The sequence below is a fragment of the Ranitomeya variabilis genome, chromosome 7, assembly GCF_051348905.1.
Source record: "Ranitomeya variabilis isolate aRanVar5 chromosome 7, aRanVar5.hap1, whole genome shotgun sequence".
Classification (NCBI taxonomy): Eukaryota; Metazoa; Chordata; class Amphibia; order Anura; family Dendrobatidae; genus Ranitomeya; species Ranitomeya variabilis.
Genome location: NC_135238.1, coordinates 16,991,779 through 17,014,858, shown reverse-complemented (window position 1 = coordinate 17,014,858; position 23,080 = coordinate 16,991,779). Strand labels below are relative to the sequence as shown.

At 44.9% G+C, this 23,080-nt stretch overlaps 1 long non-coding RNA gene across 1 annotated transcript in view; it reads right to left on the bottom strand.

Moving 5' to 3' along the window:
- Positions 1–23,080, bottom strand: part of LOC143784454 (uncharacterized) — a 34,687-nt gene that overhangs the window by 871 nt on the left and 10,736 nt on the right. The window contains exons 2-5 of the long non-coding RNA XR_013217787.1: positions 18,224–18,249; positions 17,491–17,526; positions 1,702–1,788; positions 345–419 (exon numbers count right to left, since the gene is read on the bottom strand). This is a non-coding gene — a long non-coding RNA (uncharacterized LOC143784454). The remainder of the gene's footprint in view (positions 1–344; positions 420–1,701; positions 1,789–17,490; positions 17,527–18,223; positions 18,250–23,080) is intronic.

Sequence of the window (23,080 nt, the reverse complement as noted above, 5' to 3'; positions counted from 1 at the left end):
CCCAGCATTGCTGTTCTCCTACGTTCCAAAGCAATATTCTGCCACTCTTCGCCCCTTCTGACTTCACCCTCCCAGACGTTACCCCCCCTGACGTCACCCCCAACTTCACCCCCTCTGACTTCGCCCCCTCTGACTTCGCCCCCTCTGACTTCGCCCCCTCTGACTTCGCCCCCTCTGACTTTACCCCTCTGACTTCACCCCTTCTGACTTCACCCTCTCTGACTTCACCCCCGCTGGCCGGGAATCAATGCTGACTACAAAATGTTTCCTTTTTTCATTGGTTGTCAAATATTCGGGGCCCTTTGGTGGAAGCAGGAGGAGAGGAGATCAGGTTATTTTTTTACCTTTGTCCCATACTGTTACTGAAGAGTTATTTCGGCCAGAACCAGGCCCTCCAGTTGATTGATCCATTAATATTTCTGCAAATGAAATGAAAATAATGAATCAAAACTAAGACATAAATTTTACTTGCAGTTCTGTAGGTTCTGCAAGTTTTCCATTTACAAACATTTAAATATTATGTGTACCCCATCTTATAATGTCTTAATGTGGTCTCTATATTGAGATCCTAAGGATGTGGCCCATGGTTGTGGCTCACTGGTAAGCTGGCAGGAATGGATCAGGATCACAGAATATTGGCCCAACTGGCACAGTCAGGAACGGGACAGGATCATGGACTATTGGCCCAGCTAGCACAGCCAAGAACTGGCCACATTCTCAGATTATTGGTCCAGCTAGCACAGCCAAGAACTGGCCACATTCTCAGATTATTGGCCCAGCTAGCACAGCCAAGAACTGGCCACATTCTCAGATTATTGCCCAGCTGGCAAAGTCAGGAACTGGCCATGATCACAGAGTATTGTCCCAGCTGGCACAGTCAGGAACTGGCCACATTCTCAGATTATTGCCCAGCTGGCACAGTCAGGAACTGGCCATGATCACAGAGTATTGGCCCAGCTAGCACAGCCAAGAACTGGCCACATTCTCAGATTATTGCCCAGCTGGCAAAGTCAGGAACTGGCCACGATCACAGAGTATTGGTCCAGCTGGCACAGTCAGGAACTGGCCACGATCACAGATTATTGCCCAGCTGGCACAGTCAGGAACTGGCCACGATCACAGAATATTGGCCCAGCTAGCACAGTCATGAACTGGCCACGATCACAGAGTATTGTCCCAGCTGGCACAGTCATGAACTGGCCACGATCACAGATTATTGCCCAGCTGGCACAGTCAGGAACTGGCCACAATCACAGATTATTGGTCCAGCTGGCACAGTCAGGAACTGGCCACGATCACAGATTATTGGTCCAGCTGGCACAGTCAGGAACTGGCCACGATCACAGATTATTGCCCAGCTGGCACAGTCAGGAACTGGCCACGATCACAGATTATTGGTCCAGCTGGCACAGTCAGGAATTGTCCATGATCATAGACTATTGGCCCAGCTGGGATAGTAAGGCACAGGTCGCAATCAGAGGTTACTGGTAAGCTTGAATATTCACGAACAGACCATAGTCATGAGTTACAGGAGGGCTCACATAGCCAGGAACAAGCGACCTTGATGGTGCAAAGTAACTATTGGAAAAAAATAGAAGTGACGTAAAATATGGTAAAAGATACAGACCAAATGCTGGAACTGCTCCACATGGATAAGCCCGCACTAGCCGTTAACGTGAAGGATTTTTGCAGATTACCAACCTGCCTGGTTTTTAATAACTGCATTCGGTTCTTCCTGGGTGGGATTACTCAGAGGGGGCAAAACAGATCGACGCTCGTCAGTCCTCTCTAAGGAAAAAAGAGACAAATATTAGTAGGATTCAAAAATAACTACACGGTTTTAATCCAGAAGAAGCAAAAACACAATTGTAGGTAGCTATATTTGTAGCTATGGGGCCCTAATAACTGAGGGGCCCCTAGGACCCTTCTGTCTTATTAATGGCACATGGGAGGTCGGACACAGGAACTTCATCAACACCCACCTCAGTGATGCAGATCCCCTTTAATCCTGATATATACTGTGTGTGTGTGTATATATATATATATATATATATATATATATATATATATATATATATATATATATATATATATATATATATATACACAGTACAGACCAAAAGTTTGGACACACCTTTTCATTTAAAGATTTTTCTGTATTTTCATAACTTTGAAAATTGTACATTCACACTGAAGGCATCAAACAGGTGTGCCCTGTCAGGTTTAATAAGTGGGATTTCTTGCCTTATAAATGGGGTTGGGACCATCAGTTGTGTTGAGCAGAAGTCTGGTGGATACACAGCTGATAGTCCTACTGAATAGACTGTTAGAATTTGTATTATGGCAAGAAAAAAGCAGCTAAGGAAAGAAAAACAAGTGGCCATCATTACTTTAAGAAATGAAGGTCAGTCAGTCTGAAAAATTGGGAAAAAATTGGGAAAACTTTGAAAGTGTCCCCAAGTGCAGTGGCAAAAACCATCAAGTGCTACAAAGAAACTGGCTCACATGAGGACCGCCCCAGGAAAGGAAGACCAAGAGTCACCTCTGCTTCTGAGGATAAGTTTTCACCAGCCTCAGAAATCGCAGGATAACAGCAGCTCAGAGTAGAGACCAGGTCAATGCCACACAGAGTTCTAGCAGCAGACACATCTCTACAACAACTGTTAAGAGGAGACTTAGTGCAGCAGGCCTTCATGGTAAAATAGCTGCTAGGAAACCACTGCTAAGGACAGGCAACAAGCAGAAGAGACTTGTTTGGGCTAAAGAACACAAGGAATGGACATTAGACCAGTGGAAATCTGTGCTTTGGTCTGATGAGTCCAAATTTGAGATCTTTGGTTCCAACCACCGTGTCTTTGTGCGACACAGAAAAGGTGAACGGATGGACTCTACATGCCTGGATCCCACCGTGAAGCATGGAGGAGGAGGTGTGATGGTGTGGGGGTGCTTTGCTGGTGACACTGTTGGGGATTTATTCAAAATTGAAGGCGTACTGAACCAGCATGGCTACCACAGCATCTTGCAGCGACATGCTATTCCATCCGGTTTGCGTTTAGTTGGACCATCATTTATTTTTCAACAGGACAATGACCCCAAACAGACCTCCAGGCTGTGTAAGGGCTATTTCACCAAGAAGGAGAGTGATGGGGTGCTACGCCAGATGACCTGGCCTCCACAGTCACAGACCTGAACCAATCGAGATGGTTTGTGTTATGATCCTAGTGGTAGAGGATCCTGCAAAAACATAGGAACTGCTCTAGGGAGGTGGAAACTGGGCTAACCGCATACCTGATCCTAACACACAACTAACAGTAGCCGGTGAACGTGCCTACGTTGATTCTAGACGTCTCGAGCCAGCCGGAGAACTGACTACCCCTAGAGGGAAAATTAAGACCTCACTTGCCTCCAGAGAAATTAAACCCCAAAGATATAGAAAGCCCCCAACAAATAATAACGGTGAGGTAAGAGGAAAACACAAACGTAGAGATGAACTAGATTCAGCAAAGTGAGACCCACTAATCTAGATAGGCAGAAAATAGAAAGTGAACTATGTGGTCAGCAGAAAACCCTGCAAAAACATCCACGCTGAATATTCAAGAACCCCCACACCAACTGACGATGTGAAGGGAGAATATCAGCCCCCTAGAGCTTCCAGCGAGCTAGAAATCACATATTGAGCAGGCTGGACAAAAAACACTGAAAATACAAATGATCCAAAGAATGCAAACAGGACTTAGCTTTTCTTGAATGAGTCAGATGGCAAGGAATCAGGAGGAGACCAAATAGAACTGAATACATTGATGCCAGGCAAGAGACTGAGTCCAAAGGAGGACTAAATAGGGAACACCCACAGTTTAATGAAACAGCTGAAGCCCAGGCCTGCAGAAAGACATGACTCATACAATACCATTAGTGACCACAAGAGGGAGCCCAGAAACACAGTTCACAACAGTACCCCCCCCCCTTGAGGAGGGGTCACCAAACCCTCACCAAGACCCCCAGGGCGATCAGGATGAGCAGCGTGAAATGCATGAACCAAATCAGCCGCATGAACATCAGAGGCAACCACCCAGGAATTATCCTCCTGACCATAGCCCTTCCACTTAACCAAATACTGAAGTCTACGTCTAGAGATACGAGACTCCAAGATCTTCTCTACTACGTACTCCAACTCGCCCTCAACCAAAACCGGGGCAGGAGGCTCAACAGCAGGAACCACAGGCACCACGTAGCACCGCAACAAGGACCTATGGAACACATTATGAATAGCAAATGACGCTGGAAGGTCCAAACGAAAAGACACCAGGTTAAGGATTTCCAAAATCTTATAAGGACTGATAAAGCGAGGCTTGAACTTAGGAGAGGAGACCTTCAAAGGAAAATGCCGAGAAGACAACCAAACCAAATCCCCAACACGAAGTCGGGGACCCACACCGCGGCGGCGGTTGGCAAAACGCTGAGCCTTCTCCTGTGACAATTTCAAATTGTCCACCACATGGTTCCAAATCCGCTGCAACCTATCCACCACAGAATCAACCCCAGGACAGTCAGAAGGTTCAACCTGGCCCGAGGAAAAACGAGGATGAAAACCAGAATTGCAGAAAAAGGGCGAAACCAAAGTGGCAGAACTAGCCCTATTATTAAGGGCAAACTCAGCCAGTGGCAAAAAGGTCACCCAATCATCCTGATCCGCAGAAACAAAACATCTCAAATAAGTTTCCAACGTCTGATTAGTTCGCTCGGTTTGGCCATTAGTCTGAGGATGAAAAGCCGATGAGAACGACAAGTCAATACCCATCTTAGCACAAAAGGATCGCCAGAATCTGGACACAAACTGGGTGTTATGACCCCAATGGCAGAGGGTCTCAGAAGTTATTACCAAGTCTGCAAACACAAAAAACCAGCTCATAGGGCAGTGGTAACTAGGCTGACCGTATACCTGATCCTAGCACCACAAATAGCAGCAGCCGGGGAACGTACCTACGTTGGTTCTAGACGTCTCGCGCCAGCCGGAGAACTAACTAACCCTAGAAGGGAAAAGATAGACCTTTCTTGCCTCCAGAGAAAAGACCCCAAAAGTTGGATACAAGCCCCCAACAAATAATAACGGTGAGGTAAGAAGAAAAGACAAACGTAAGAATGAACTAGGTTTTTAGCAAAGAGAGGCCCACTGACTAATAGCAGAATATAGTAAGATGACTTATACGGTCAGCAAAAACCCTATCAAAATTTCCACGCTGGATATTCAAGAACCCCCGAACCGTCTAACGGCCCGGGGGGAGAATATCAGCCCCCTAGAGCTTCCAGCAAAATCAGGAATCACATTTAGTGCAAGCTGGACAAAAAATAAGAGCAATGCAAATAACCAAAAAACAAGGAAGCAGGACTTTGCTGGTCCTGGTTCTTGCAAAATAAGCTGACAGGAGCAAACAGAAAGGAACTGATAACAACGATGCCAGGCACCAGACTGAAAATCCAGGAAGCTTAAATAGCAACACCCCTGGACTAACGAGCCAGGTGGGTACCAAGCTGGGGAAAGAAACTCAAAGTGTCATGTAGCTAGTGACCACAAGAGGGAGCCAAATAATCCAATTCACAACAGTACCCCCCCCCCTTAAGGAGGGGTCACCGAACCCTCACCAAGACCACCAGGACGATCAGGATGAGCAGCGTGAAAGGCACGAACCAAATCGGCCGCATGAACATCAGAGGCGACCACCCAGGAATTATCCTCCTGACCATAGCCCTTCCACTTGACCAGATACTGAAGCCTCCGTCTGGAGAGATGAGAATCCAAGATCTTCTCCACCACGTACTCCAACTCGCCCTCAACCAACACCGGAGCAGGAGGCTCAACAGAAGGAACCACAGGCACAACGTAGCGCCGCAACAAAGACCTATGGAACACGTTGTGAATGGCAAACGACACCGGAAGATCCAAGCGAAAGGACACTGGATTAAGGATTTCCAAAATCTTATAAGGACCGATGAAGCGAGGCTTAAATTTAGGAGAGGAGACCTTCATAGGAACAAACCGAGAAGACAGCCACACCAAATCCCCAACACGAAGTCGGGGACCCACACCGCGGCGGCGGTTGGCAAAACGCTGAGCCTTCTCCTGTGACAACTTTAAGTTGTCCACCACATGATTCCAGATCCGCTGCAACCTATCCACCACAGAATCCACCCCAGGACAGTCAGAGGGCTCAACATGTCCCGAGGAAAAACGAGGATGAAAACCAGAGTTGCAGAAAAATGGCGAAACCAAAGTAGCGGAACTAGCCCGATTATTAAGGGCAAACTCAGCCAATGGCAAGAAGGTCACCCAATCATCCTGATCTGCAGAAACAAAACACCTCAAATAAGCCTCCAGAGTCTGATTTGTTCGCTCCGTTTGGCCATTAGTCTGAGGATGAAAGGCAGACGAAAACGACAAATCAATGCCCATCTTAGCACAAAAGGATCGCCAGAACCTGGAAACAAACTGGGATCCTCTGTCAGACACGATATTCTCAGGAATGCCGTGCAAACAAACCACATTCTGAAAGAACAAAGGAACCAGATCGGAAGAGGAAGGCAGCTTAGGCAAAGACACCAAATGGACCATCTTGGAAAAGCGATCACATACCACCCAGATGACAGACATGCCCTGAGACACCGGAAGATCTGAAATGAAATCCATGGAAATGTGTGTCCAAGGCCTCTTCGGGACAGGCAAGGGCAAGAGCAACCCGCTGGCACGAGAACAGCAAGGCTTAGCTCGAGCACAAGTCCCAAAGGACTGCACAAATGACCGCACATCCCGTGACAAGGAAGGCCACCAAAAGGACCTAGCCACCAAATCTCTGGTGCCAAAAATCCCCGGATGCCCTGCCAACACCGAGGAATGAACCTCGGAAATGACTCTGCTGGTCCATTTATCAGGAACAAACAGTCTGTCAGGTGGACAAGAGTCAGGTCTACCAGCCTGAAATCTCTGCAACACACGTCGCAAATCCGGAGAAATGGCTGACAAGATTACTCCCTCTTTAAGAATACCAACTGGCTCTGCGACTCCAGGAGAGTCAGGCACAAAGCTCCTTGAAAGAGCATCAGCCTTCACATTCTTTGAACCTGGTAAATACGAGACCACAAAGTCAAAACGGGAGAAAAACAATGACCAACGGGCCTGTCTAGGATTCAGGCATTTAGCAGACTCGAGATACATCAGATTTTTGTGATCAGTCAAGACCACCACACGATGCTTAGCACCCTCGAGCCAATGACGCCACTCCTCAAATGCCCACTTCATGGCCAACAACTCCCGATTGCCAACATCATAATTCCGCTCAGCAGGCGAAAACTTCCTAGAAAAAAAAGCACATGGTCTCATTACAGAGCAACCAGGGCCTCTCTGCGACAAAACGGCCCCTGCCCCGATCTCAGAAGCATCCACTTCAACCTGAAAGGGAAGTGAGACATCAGGCTGGCACAAAACAGGCGCCGAAGTAAACCGGCGCTTCAGCTCTTGGAAAGCTTCCACGGCTGCAGGAGCCCAGTTAGCAACATCAGAACCTTTCTTGGTCATATCCGTCAAAGGTTTAACAACGCTAGAAAAGTTAGCGATAAAACGACGGTAGAAGTTAGCAAAACCCAAGAACTTCTGAAGACTCTTAACTGACGTGGGTTGAGTCCAATCATGAATAGCTCGGACCTTGACTGGGTCCATCTCCACCGCAGAAGGGGAAAAAATAAAACCCAAAAAGGGAACCTTCTGTACTCCAAAGAGACACTTTGAGCCCTTAACAAACAAAGCATTCTCACGCAAAACCTGAAACACCATCCTGACCTGCTTTACATGGGAGTCCCAATCATCAGAAAAAAACAGAATATCATCCAGATAAACAATCATAAATTTATCCAGATACTTCCGGAAGATATCATGCATAAAGGACTGAAACACTGAAGGAGCATTAGAGAGCCCAAAAGGCATCACCAAGTACTCAAAATTACCTTCGGGCGTATTAAATGCAGTTTTCCATTCATCTCCTTGCTTAATGCGCACAAGGTTGTACGCACCACGAAGATCTATCTTGGTGAACCACTTGGCACCCTTAATCCGGGCAAACAAGTCCGACAACAGAGGCAAAGGATACTGAAATTTAACAGTGATTTTATTCAGAAGCCGATAGTCTATACAAGGTCTCAAAGATCCGTCCTTCTTGGCCACAAAAAAGAATCCCGCACCAAGAGGGGAAGAGGATGGACGGATATGCCCCTTCTCCAGAGACTCCTTGATATACGAACGCATTGCGGTATGCTCAGGTACAGACAGATTAAATAATCTTCCCTTAGGAAATTTACTACCCGGAATCAAATCTATAGCGCAGTCACAGTCCCTATGAGGAGGAAGGGCACTGGACCTGGACTCGCTGAATACATCCTGATAAATCAGACAAATACTCAGGAACTTCCGAAGGAGTAGAGGAAGCAATAGACACCGGCGGGGAATCAGCATGAATTCCCTGACAGCCCCAACTTGACACAGACATTGCCTTCCAATCCAAGACTGGATTATGGGTCTGTAACCATGGCAGACCCAAAACGACCAAATCATGCATTTTATGCAGAACAAGAAAACGAATCACCTCCCGATGTTCAGGAGTCATGCACATGGTTACCTGTGTCCAAAACTGCGGCTTATTTTCCGCCAATGGCGTAGCATCAATACCTCTAAGAGGGATAGGATTTACCAACGGCTCAAGAACAAAACCACAGCGCTTGGCAAATGACAGATCCATAAGACTCAGGGCAGCACCTGAATCCACAAACGCCATAACAGGGTAGGAAGACAATGAGCAAATTAAAGTCACAGACAAAATAAATTTAGGTTGCAAATTACCAATGGCGACAGGACTAACAACCCTTGTTAGGCGTTTAGAGCATGCTGATATAACGTGTAGAATCACCACAGTAAAAACACAACCCATTCTGACGTCTATGATTTTTCCGTTCATTTCTAGTCTGAATTCTACCACATTGCATTAAATCAGGTGTTTGTTCAGACAACACCACAAGAGGATTAGCGGCTTTGCGCTCCCGCAAACGCCGGTCAATTTGAATAGCCAGCGCCATGGAATCATTCAGACCTGTAGGAATGGAGAAACCCACCATCACATTCTTAATGGCTTCAGAAAGGCCATTTCTGAAATTTGCGGCCAGAGCACACTCATTCCACTGAGTAAGCACGGACCATTTCCGAAATTTTTGGCAATACACTTCAGCTTCATCCTGGCCCTGAGAGATAGCCAGCAAGGCTTTTTCTGCCTGAATTTCAAGATTGGGTTCCTCGTAAAGCAACCCGAGCGCCAGAAAAAACGCATCAATATTTGCCAATGCCGGATCTCCTGGCGCTAACGAGAAGGCCCAATCCTGAGGGTCGCCCCGCAAGAAAGAGATAACAATTTTAACTTGCTGAGCTGAGTCTCCAGACGAACGGGGTCTCAGAGATAGAAACAATTTACAATTATTCCTGAAATTCCTAAACTTAAAATCGGTCTCCAGAGAACAATACCGGAATAGGTATTTTAGGTTCAGACATAGGACTACTGGTAACAAAATCTTGTATGCCCTGCACACGAGCAGCAAGCTGATCCACACTAGTAATCAAAGTCTGGACATTCATGTCTGCAGCAAGCTCAAGCCACTCAGAGGTTAAGGGGAGGAAGAAAGAGAAAAAAAAAAAACAAACTCAGAATTTCCTTTCTTATTATCCCACTTCTGCAATGCATTAAACATTCACCTTTGGCCTGGCATACTGTTATGACCCCAATGGCAGAGGGTCTCAGAAGTTATTACCAAGTCTGCAAACACAAAAAACCAGCTCATAGGGCAGTGGTAACTAGGCTGACCGTATACCTGATCCTAGCACCACAAATAGCAGCAGCCGGGGAACGTACCTACGTTGGTTCTAGACGTCTCGCGCCAGCCGGAGAACTAACTAACCCTAGAAGGGAAAAGATAGACCTTTCTTGCCTCCAGAGAAAAGACCCCAAAAGTTGGATACAAGCCCCCAACAAATAATAACGGTGAGGTAAGAAGAAAAGACAAACGTAAGAATGAACTAGGTTTTTAGCAAAGAGAGGCCCACTGACTAATAGCAGAATATAGTAAGATGACTTATACGGTCAGCAAAAACCCTATCAAAATTTCCACGCTGGATATTCAAGAACCCCCGAACCGTCTAACGGCCCAGGGGGAGAATATCAGCCCCCTAGAGCTTCCAGCAAAATCAGGAATCACATTTAGTGCAAGCTGGACAAAAAATAAGAGCAATGCAAATAACCAAAAAACAAGGAAGCAGGACTTAGCTTATTTTGCAAGAACCAGGACCAGCAGACAGGAGCAAACAGAAAGGAACTGATAACAACGATGCCAGGCACCAGACTGAAAATCCAGGAAGCTTAAATAGCAACACCCCTGGACTAACGAGCCAGGTGGGTACCAAGCTGGGGAAAGAAACTCAAAGTGTCATGTAGCTAGTGACCACAAGAGGGAGCCAAATAATCCAATTCACAACACTGGGATCCTCTGTCAGACACAATGTTCTCAGGAATGCCGTGCAAACGAACCACATTCTGAAAGAACAAAGGAACCAAATCGGAGGAGGAAGGCAACTTAGGCAAGGGCACCAAACGGACCATTTTAGAAAAACGATCACACGCCACCCAGATGACCGACATCTTCTGAGACACTGGAAGATCCGAAATGAAATCCATGGAAATGTGCGTCCAAGGCCTCTTCGGGATAGGCAAGGGCAAAAGCAACCCGCTGGCACGAGAACAGCAAGGCTTAGCCCGAGCACAAATCCCACAGGACTGCACAAAGGAACGCACATCCCGCAACAAGGAAGTCCACCAAAAGGACCTAGCCACCAAATCTCTGGTACCAAAAATCCCAGGATGCCCCGCCAACACCGAAGAATGAACCTCGGAAATAACTCTGCTGGTCCATCTATCAGGGACAAACAGTCTCTCTGGTGGGCAACGATCAGGTCTATCAGCCTGAAATTTCTGCAGCACTCATCGCAAATCTGGGGAAATGGCAGACAAAATCACTCCCTCTCTGAGAATACCAGCCGGTTCTGAGACTCCCGGAGAGTCAGGCACAAAACTCCTAGAAAGCGCATCAGCCTTCACGTTCTTCGAACCAGGCAGGTACGAGACCACAAAGTCAAAACGGGAGAAAAACAATGACCAACGAGCCTGTCTAGGATTCAGACGCTTAGCAGACTCGAGATAAATCAGATTTTTATGATCAGTCAAGACCACCACACGATGCTTAGCTCCCTCGAGCCAATGTCGCCACTCCTCAAATGCCCACTTCATAGCCAACAACTCCCGATTACCAACATCATAGTTCCGCTCAGCAGGCGAAAATTTTCTGGAAAAGAAAGCACGTGGCTTCATCACAGAGCAATCAGAGCTTCTCTGCGACAAAACGGCCCCTGCACCAATCTCAGAAGCATCAACTTCAACCTGGAAGGGAAGAGAGACATCCGGCTGGCACAAGACTGGCGCCGAAGTAAACCGGTGCTTCAGCTCCTGAAAGGCCTCCACGGCCGCAGGAGACCAATTAGAAACATCGGAACCTTTCTTGGTCATATCCGTCAAAGGTTTAACTACACTAGAAAAATTAGCGATAAAACGACGGTAAAAATTAGCAAAGCCCAAGAACTTCTGAAGGCTCTTAACAGACGTGGGCTGAGTCCAGTCATGAATGGCACGGACCTTGACTGGGCCCATCTCCACAGTAGAAGGGGAAAAGATGAAACCCAAAAAAGAAACCTTCTGTACTCCAAAGAGACATTTTGAGCCCTTCACAAACAAAGCATTATCACGCAGAACCTGAAACACCATCCTGACCTGGTTCACATGGGAGTCCCAATCATCAGAAAAAAACAAAATATCATCCAGATAAACAATCATAAATTTATCCAGATATTTTCGGAAGATATCATGCATGAAGGACTGAAACACAGAAGGAGCATTAGAGAGTCCAAAAGGCATCACCAAGTACTCAAAATGACCCTCGGGCGTATTAAATGCTGTTTTCCATTCATCTCCCTGCTTAATACGCACAAGGTTATACGCACCACGAAGATCTATCTTGGTGAACCAACTAGCACCCTAAGGCTGGGGTCACACATGGCGTAAGACAATACGCCACGTATTATACGTCCGTACTACGGCCGTAATACGGAGAAATGTTCCCAAAATAGTGATCCGTAGTCAGGGTGTGTCAGCGTATTTTGCGCATGGCATCCTCCGTATGTAATCCGTATGGCATCCGTACTGCGAGATTTTCGCGCAGGCTTGCAAAACCGACATCTAATGGATTTATGTGCTCAAATGTTCGGGAAAACATATATACAGTATATATATATATATATATATATATATATATATATATATATATATATGTCATTGTGACACATATATATATATTCTGTATTTAGATTTCAATCAGCGCGATATCTGTGAACAGCCGGTAATTCAATTGCCGGCTTTTTATTTCTCCTGCACAAACCCGACAGGATATGAGACATGGTTTACATACAGTAAACCATCTCATATCCCCTTTTTTTTGCATATTCCACACTACTAATGTTAGTAGTGTGTATGTGCAAAATTTCTGCGCTGTAGCTGCTAAAATAAAGGGTTAAATGGCGGAAAAAATTGGTGTGGGCTCCCGCGCAATTTTCTCCGCCAGAGCGGTAAAGCCAGTGACTGAGGGCAGATATTAATAGCCAGGAGAGGGTCCATGGTTATTGGCCCCCCCGTGGCTACAAACATCTGCCCCCAGCCACCCCAGAAAAGGCACATCTGGAAGATGCGCCTATTCTGGCACTTGGCCACTCTCTTCCCACTCCCTGTAGCAGTGGGATATGGGGTAATGAAGGGTTAATGCCACCTTGCTATTGAAAGGTGACATTAAGCCAGATTAATAATGGAGAGGCGTCAATTATGACACCTCTCCATTATTAATCCAATTGTAGGAAAGGGTTAAAAAACACACACACATGATTGAAAAGTATTTTAATGAAATAAACACAGCGGTTGTTGTAATAATTTATTGTTCTCTCAAATCCATTTGCAGTCCCTCGCTTGGCAACATAATAAACGCACAAGATACATACCTTCTGATGTACTGTCAGGTCCAACGATGTAATCCATCTGAAGGGGTTAACTAATATTACAGGCAGGAGCCCTGCTAAATGCAGCGGTGCTCCGTGCCTGTAATCCCCGGCGAATGAATGAAATGTTGGTCATTGACCTACATTTCCTTCAGTCGCGGTGAGGCGCCCCCTGGTGGATGTTCTCATGAACTGCAGCCTGGGAACTTTTTCCCACGCTCCAGGTCATATGAGGACATCCACCAGGGGGCGCATCACGCGACTGAAGGAAATGTAGGTCAATGACCTACATTTCATTCATTCGCCAGGGATTACAGGCACGGAGCACCGCTGCATTAGCAGGGCTCCTGCCTGTAATATTAGTTAACCCCTTCAGATGGATTACATCGTTGGACCTGACAGTACATCAGAAGGTATGTATCTTGTGCGTTTATTATGTTGCCAAGCGAGGGACTGCAAATGGATTTGAGAGAACAATAAATTATTACAACAACCGCTGTGTTTATTTCATTAAAATACTTTTCAATCATGTGTGTGTGTGTGTTTTTTAACCCTTTCCTACAATTGGATTAATAATGGATAGGTGTCATAATTGACGCCTCTCCATTATTAATCTGGCTTAATGTCACCTTACAATAGCAAGGTGGCATTAACCCTTCATTACCCCATATCCCACCGCTACAGGGAGTGGGAAGAGAGTGGCCAAGTGCCAGAATAGGCGCATCTTCCAGATGTGCCTTTTCTGGGGTGGCTGGGGGCAGATGTTTGTAGCCACGGGGGGGCCAATAACCATGGACCCTCTCCTGGCTATTAATATCTGCCCTCAGTCACTGGCTTTACCGCTCTGGCGGAGAAAATTGCGCGGGAGCCCACGCCAATTTTTTCCGCCATTTAACCCTTTATTTCAGCAGCTACAGCGCTGAAATTTTGCACATACACACTACTAACATTAGTAGTGTGGAATATGCAAAAAAAAAGGGGATATGAGATGGTTTACTGTATGTAAACCATGTCTCATATCCTGTCGGGTTTGTGCAGGAGAAATGAAAAGCCGGCAATTGAATTACCGACTTTTCACTAACAGCGCTGCGTATTTCTCGCAAGTCACACTGCTGGTCCGTGTGGAATCCGTATTTTTCTCGCCCCCATAGACTTTCATTGGCGTATTATTTGCGCAATACGCTGACAAACGCAGCATGCTGCGATTTTGTACGGCCGTAGAACGCCGTATAATACTGAACCGTAATATACGGCTAATAGGAGCAGCCCCATTGAGAAGCATTGTGCCGTATGTAATGTGAGTTTTACGTACGTAGTTTTTGCGCTCTTACGTACGTAAAACACGCATGTGTGACCCCAGCCTAAATCCGAGCAAACAAATCAGACAACAAAGGCAAAGGATACTGAAATTTGACCGTGATCTTATTCAGAAGACGATAATCTATACAAGGTCTCAAAGACCCGTCCTTCTTGGCCACAAAAAAGAATCCTGCACCAAGAGGAGAAGAGGATGGGCGAATATGTCCCTTCTCCAAAGACTCCTTTATATAACTCCGCATCGCGGCATGCTCAGGTACAGATAAATTAAAGAGTCGACCCTTAGGAAATTTACTACCAGGAATCAAATTTATAGCACAATCACAGTCCATATGAGGAGGAAGGGCACTGGACCTGGGCTCACTAAATACATCCTGGTAATCTGACAAAAACTCAGGGGTCTCAGAAGGAGTGGAAGAAGCAATAGACACCAACGGAGTATCGCCATGAATTCCCCGACAACCCCAACTTGACACAGTCATAGCTTTCCAATCTAAAACTGGATTATGGGTCTGTAGCCATGGCAGACCCAAAACGACAACATCATGCAAATCATGCAAAACAAGGAAGCGAATCACCTCCTGATGTACAGGAGTCATGCACATGGTCACTTGCGTCCAATACTGAGTCTTATTCTCTGCCAATGGCGTAGCATCAATTCCTCTAAGAGGAATAGGAATTTCCAAAGGCTCCAGGACAAAACCACAGCGCTTGGCAAACGAAAAATCCATCAGACTCAGAGCAGCACCAGAATCCACAAAAGCCATGACTGAGTAAGAAGATAATGAACAAATTAAGGTTACAGACAAAATAAATTTAGGCTGTAAAGTACTAATGGCGACAGGATTAACAACTCTTTTTAAGCGCTTAGAGCATGCTGAGATAACATGCGTTGAATCACCACAGTAAAAACACAACCCATTTTGACGTCTATGATTTTGCCGTTCGGCTCTGGTTAGAATTCTGTCACATTGCATAGGGTCAGGTGTCCGTTCAGACAGCACCGCCAAAGGATTAGCAGATTTGCGCTCCCGCAAACGCCGATCAATTTGAATGGCCAGAGCCATTGAATCATTCAGACTTGTAGGGATAGGAAACCCCACCATCACATTCTTAATGGCTTCAGAAAGACCATTTCTGAAATTTGCGGCCAGGGCACACTCATTCCATTGAGTAAGCACGGACCATTTCCGAAATTTTTGACAATACACCTCAGCTTCGTCCTGACCTTGAGAGATAGCTAACAACGCCTTTTCAGCCTGATTTTCAAGATTAGGCTCCTCATAAAGCAAACCAAGCACCAGAAAAAACGCATCAACATTCACCAATGCAGGATTTCCTGGCGCCAGAGAGAAGGCCCAATCTTGAGGGTCGCCACGCAAGAAGGAGATAACAATTTTAACCTGCTGAGTGGAATCTCCAGAGGAACGAGGTCTCAGAGACAGAAACAATTTACAATTATTCCTAAAATTCAGGAACTTAGATCTATCTCCAAAAAACAGCTCAGGGATAGGTATCTTTGGTTCAGACATAGGACTATGAGTGACAAAATCCTGAATGCTTTGCACCCTTTCAGCAAGCTGATCCACACTAGAAGTCAGAGTCTAAACATTCATGTCTGCAGCTGAGCTCCAAGCCACTCAGAGTATAAGGGGAAGAAAGAAGCCAGACAGACTGCAGCAAGGAAAAACAACACAAAAAAAAAAAAAAAATACTCCGAACTTCTTTTTAATCCCGCTTCTGCGATGCATTAAACATTTCCTTTTTGGCCTGGAATACTGTTATGATCCTAGTGGTAGAGGATCCTGCAAAAACATAGGAACTGCTCTAGGGAGGTGGAAACTGGGCTAACCGCATACCTGATCCTAACACACAACTAACAGTAGCCGGTGAATGTGCCTACGTTGATTCTAGACGTCTCGAGCCAGCCGGAGAACTGACTACCCCTAGAGGGAAAATTAAGACCTCACTTGCCTCCAGAGAAAATAAACCCCAAAGATATAGATATCCCCCAACAAATAATAACGGTGAGGTAAGAGGAAAACACAAACGTAGAGATGAACTAGATTCAGCAAAGTGAGGCCCATTAATCTAGATAGGCAGAAAATAGAAAGTGAACTATACGGTCAGCAGAAAACCCTGCAAAAACATCCACGCTGAATATTCAAGAACCCCCACACCGACTGACGATGTGAGGGGAGAATATCAGCCCCCTAAAGCTTCCAGCGAGCTAGAAAATCACATATTGAGCAGGCTGGACAAAAACACTGAAAATGCAAATGATCCAAAGAATGCAAACAGGACTTAGCTTTTCTTGAATGAGTCAGATGGCAAGGAATCAGGAGGAGACCAAATAGAACTGAATACATTGATGCCAGGCAAGAGACTGAGTCCAAAGGAGGACTAAATAGGGAACACCCACAGTTTAATGAAACAGCTGAAGCCCAGGCTAGCAGAAAGACATGACTCATACAATACCATTAGTGACCACAAGAGGGAGCCCAGAAACACAGTTCACAACAGGTTTGGGGTGAGCTGGACTGCAGAGTGAAGGCAAAAGGGCCAACAAGTGCTAAGCATCTCTGGGAACTCCTTCAAGATTGTTGGAAGACCATTCCCGGTGACTATCTCTTAAAGCTCATCAAGAGAATGCCAAGAGTGTGCAAAGCAGTCATCAAAGCAAAAGGTGGCTACTTTGAAGAACCTAGAATAGAAGACATAATTTCAGTTGTTTCACACTTTTTTGTTAAGTATATAATTCCACATGTGTTAATTCATAGTTTTGATGCCTTCAGTGTGAATGTACAATTTTCATAGCCATGAAAATACAGAAAAATCTTTAAATGAGAAGATGTGTCCAAACCTTTGGTCTGTATTATATATATATATATATATATATATGTATATATATATATATATATATATATATATATATATATATATATATATATATATATATATATATATAGCGTTGATGGTCACCGTGAATGTACACTCACCTTGGGTGCCCCTGAAGCAACACAAGTTCCAAAGACCTGGACAGGAGAGAGAAGAGTAATATATAAATAATATAGATGTTATGCAGAATATTTTTTTTTGTTCTTTTCTAATCTTATAATAAAAAAAAATTTTGGAGGGCAAAAAAAATAAAATAGTGAAAAAAGAAACAGAATTTTAAATACCTGTGATCTGAAACAATATTTTCCCATATTCTGGATTTATAGTAATACATTCTATATATACATTAAGTACAAAAAGTCTACACGCCCCTGTTAAAATACCAGGTTTTTGTCATGCAAAAGAAAAATCATTTTAGAACTTTTTCCACCTTTAATGTCGCCGATAAACTGTACATTGCCATTGAGAACAAACTGAAATCTTTTTCGGTGGAAAAATAAAAATAAAGAAGTAAAATAATGTGGCTGCATAAATCTGCACACCCTTATATTAATACTTTGTTGAAGTTCCCTTTGAATTTCTGACATCATTCGGTGTTTTTGGGTCGGGGTATATCAGCGCGGCACGTCTAGGATTGGCAATCTTTGCCCCCTCTTCTTTGCAGTATCTCCACGTCTGGGATCGGTTACGGAATGGCGGTATTTATTTATTTGCTATGTATTTTACTCTTCATTTCCTATCTTGTATTCTCGGTACATGGGTTGTCACATTTTACTTCACGAACTGTGGTGCTTAAAATGTTTCAGTAGTGTCCAAGACGCCGTAGAGACTTACATGAATGCGCCATTATTTATCACGACCTAGAAAAAAAAGGAAAAAACATAAAAATAAATCAGATATGTAGGGGTTGTAATGGCAGATATCCCCAAAACCCTACACCCATCAGATCATATAGCGTGCAGAGTTTATGGTGGCACTCCGCTTACATAAAGGTACATAGAGGTGTGCGGTGTCATGGAGGTATAGGTATTTGGTTTATTAACAACATTTGCAAACTTTCTGCTCAACAAATCAATGAGACAAGAAAAATCTAAATAGCTGAACACAACTAATATAACGAGTGGGATCTCCAAATTCTGCATAAAATGCCACAATTACTGACTACTATAGTCTCATGAACATTGACCCCTTCATTACCAATGTCGTTAGAGCTAGGAGAGCACCGCTGGCTGTTATAACCTGCTGCCCATCTGGCTGTTGTGACCTGCTGCCCCTCTGGCTGTTGTGACCTGCTGCCCCTCTGGCTGTTGTGACCTGCTGCCCCTCTGGCTGCTATGACCTGCTGCCCCTCTGGCTGCTATGACCTGCTGCCCCTCTGGCTGTTATGACCTACTGCCCCTCTGGCTGTTATGACCTGCTGCCCCTCTGGCTGTTATGACCTGCTGCCCCTCTGGCTGTTATAACCTGCTACCCCTCTGGCTGTTATGACCTGCTGCCCCTCTGGCTGTTATGACCTGCTGCCCCTCTGGCTGTTATAACCTGCTGCCCCTCTGGCTGTTATGACCTGCTGCCCCTCTTGCTGTTATAACCTATTGCCCCTCTGGCTGTTATGACCTACTACCCCTCTGGCTATTATGACCTGCTGCCCCTCTGGCTGTTATAACCTGCTGCCCCTCTCGCTGTTATGACCTGCTGCCCCGCTGGCTGTTATGACCTGCTGTACATGATACATTGCCATAGTGAAGAACAAGACGTGCACTCTCGCTAGTGCTGGTGCGGACTGAACATGGAGGGATACTCCAGACTATAATCCTGTACAACAACAGTCGCACTCAATAAAGGAGTTTAGAATTTTCGTTAGTAAAAAAAACGTGATTTCTTTATTGTTAACAAACACCAAAAATGAGGGTATCACCGCAGTGTTTCAAGGTAGGTAACGTTTCGACCCACAGGGTCTTTCTCAAACCTTACTTTCAGTGGTGGATACCTCACACCACCACCGCAGACACCAGATAATCTCATTCTACAGCCCCTAACGGGACTCCTGCATCTCTACAGGGATTTGTGCCCTCCTCTTGGTATCCACCACTGAAAGTAAGGTTTGAGAAAGACCCTGTGGGTCGAAACGTTACCTACCTTGAAACACTGCGGTGATACCCTCATTTTTGGTGTTTGTTAACAATAAAGAAATCACGTTTTTTTGACTAACGAAAATTCTAAAAACTCCTTTATTGAGTGCGACTGTTGTTGTACAGCATGATACATTGCCAGACACCAGTTTCTTCCAGCATTCCTGAAGAATCTTCACCCTTTCCTCATGGGCGATGACCCCTAGATTACTAATATTATTGGGTTTCCTGCAACTTCCTTCTTTACATCCTATTAAAGATTTGCTATGGGGTCCAAGTCAGAAAACTGTGACAGCTGCCCCAGAATCTTCCAGGATATATCCAGAACCCAAACCTTGGTGAACTTTGCTTGACTGTAGGAATCACTGAGTCCCCACCATACTTCACTGTAGGCATCACTGAGCTCCCGTCATGCTTCACTGTACACATCCCCAAGCCACTGCCATGCTTATTTATTTTGCTCACAAAAAGACAATAATTTCACAGTACTTTACAGATATCATCATCACTATCCCCATTAGTGATCACAATCTAGATTCCCTATCAGTATGTTTTTGGAGTGTGGGTGGAAACCGGAGAACCCAGAGGAAACCCACCAGACACAGGGAAGAGGTTGGCGAATGTAGGGGCACAGGTCGCACCCATCGCAGTGCCACATTCCTGGAAATAAAAAAATGCCTAAGATACAGTATGAATATTAATCTATATAGATGACTCTTCACTGGTCTTATTAACATACAGTGGGGCAAAAAAGTATTTAGTCAGTCAGCAATAGTGCAAGTTCCACCACTTAAAAAGATGAGAGGCGTCTGTAATTTACATCATAGGTAGACCTCAACTATGGGAGACAAACTGAGAAAAAAAAAATCCAGAAAATCACATTGTCTGTTTTTTGATCATTTTATTTGCATATTATGGTGGAAAATAAGTATTTGGTCAGAAACAAACAATCAAGATTTCTGGCTCTCACAGACCTGTAACTTCTTCTTTAAGAGTCTCCTCTTTCCTCCACTCATTACCTGTAGTAATGGCACCTGTTTAAACTTGTTATCAGTATAAAAAGACACCTGTGCACACCCTCAAACAGTCTGACTCCAAACTCCACTATGGTGAAGACCAAAGAGCTGTCAAAGGACACCAGAAACAAAATTGTAGCCCTGCACCAGGCTGGGAAGACTGAATCTGCAATAGCCAACCAGCTTAGAGTGAAGAAATCAACAGTGGGAGCAATAATTAGAAAATGGAAGACATACAAGACCACTGATAATCTCCCTCGATCTGGGGCTCCATGCAAAATCCCACCCCGTGGGGTCAGAATGATCACAAGAATGGTGAGCAAAAATCCCAGAACCACGCGGGGGGACCTAGTGAATGAACTGCAGAGAGCTGGGACCAATGTAACAAGGCCTACCATAAGTAACACACTACACCACCATGGACTCAGATCCTGCAGTGCCAGACGTGTCCCACTGCTTAAGCCAGTACATGTCCGGGCCCGTCTGAAGTTTGCTAGAGAGCATTTGGATGATCCAGAGGAGTTTTGGGAGAATGTCCTATGGTCTGATGAAACCAAACTGGAACTGTTTGGTAGAAACACAACTTGTCGTGTTTGGAGGAAAAAGAATACTGAGTTGCATCCATCAAACACCATACCTACTGTAAAGCATGGTGGTGGAAACATCATGCTTTGGGGCTGTTTCTCTGCAAAGGGGCCAGGACGACTGATCCGGGTACATGAAAGAATGAATGGGGCCATGTATCGTGAGATTTTGAGTGCAAACCTCCTTCCATCAGCAAGGGCATTGAAGTTGAAACGTGGCTGGGTCTTTCAACATGACAATGATCCAAAGCACACCGCCAGGGCAACGAAGGAGTGGCTTCGTAAGAAGCATTTCAAGGTCCTGGAGTGGCCTAGCCCGTCTCCAGATCTCAACCCTATAGAAAACCTTTGGAGGGAGTTGAAAGTCCATGTTGCCAAGCGAAAAGCCAAAAACATCACTGCTCTAGAGGAGATCTGCATGGAGGAATGGGCCAACATACCAACAACAGTGTGTGGCAACCTTGTGAAGACTTACAGAAAACGTTTGACCTCTGTCATTGCCAACAAAGGAAATATTACAAAGTATTGAGATGAAATTTTGTTTCTGACCAAATACTTATTTTCCACCATAATATGCAAATAAAATGATAAAAAAACAGACAATGTGATTTTCTGGATTTTTTTTTCTCAGTTTGTCTCCCATAGTTGAGGTCTACCTATGATGTAAATTACAGACGCCTCTCATCTTTTTAAGTGGTGGAACTTGCACTATTGCTGACTGACTAAATACTTTTTTGCCCCACTGTATCTACATATTATTTTAGGACCCTTGTATGTTCATACCAGTTCCCGTAACCACTGCTACTGGTGATCGTCTATTGGACTTCAGTCCTTGTTTTTAAAAGTATTTACACTAAAAATTATTTTTTTATTCAGCCTTGTGATCTCTTGTTTCTCCTCATTTATGTGTTGTTGAGTCGCTATGCTAATAGGCAACTAATTGTTTAATGATATGCGAGTCTCAAATTATATACTGTAGGAACTTCTGTGACTCTGGAGGTGTACTTTTTTTTTTTCAGGCACTTTTATTGACATTCAGGGGGGTATACTTTCCTGTAAGCAGGCTGGTGGGTCACTGTACGTGGTGGTGTTTCAGGTTAGTGGGGGCAGCTTCCAGGAGGAGGGCTCCGGCATCAGCACAGGCCCGCGCAGCGCTACTCTATAACATAGGCGCAGTATGATGGCGCAGAGCTGCAACCGTGACCTTTATTAATAATGAGGGACCAATGGATGGAAAAAGTGAGGAAGTGCGGGAGTAACTGCGAGCAGAGAGGCCCAGAGATGTGGGATCTGCTGAGGCAGAGTCGTAGGCCCTCACTTATCAAAATGGAGTAAAAGAAAAACAGTCTTTGTAGCCCATAGCAACCAATCACAGCGCAGCTTTCATTTTTTAAACCGCTCTGGCAGAATGAAAGCTACGCTGTGATTGGTTGCTATGGGTAACCAAGAAAGGCTGTTATGGACTGAGGCCTGAGCCCCAAACCTCGGAGGTCAAGAAATTGTGACTTTGTGAGGTGATATGGAGGTATGTGAGGTTATATGGAGGTATGTGAGGTTATATGGAGGTATGTGAGGTTATATGGAGGTATGTGAGGTTATATGGAGGTATGTGAGGTTATATGGAAGTATGTGAGGTTATATGGAGGTATGTGAGGTTATAAGGAAGTATGTGAGGTTATATGGAGGTATGTGAGGTGATATGGAGGTATGTGAGGTTATAAGGAAGTATGTGAGGTTATATGGAGGTATGTGAGGTTATAAGGAAGTATGTGAGGTTATATGGAGGTATGTGAGGTGATATGGAGGTATGTGAGGTTATAAGGAAGTATGTGAGGTTATATGGAGGTATGTGAGGTTATAAGGAAGTATGTGAGGTTATAAGGAAGTATGTGAGGTTATATGGAGGTATGTGAGGTTATAAGGAAGTATGTGAGGTTATATGGAGGTATGTGAGGTTATAAG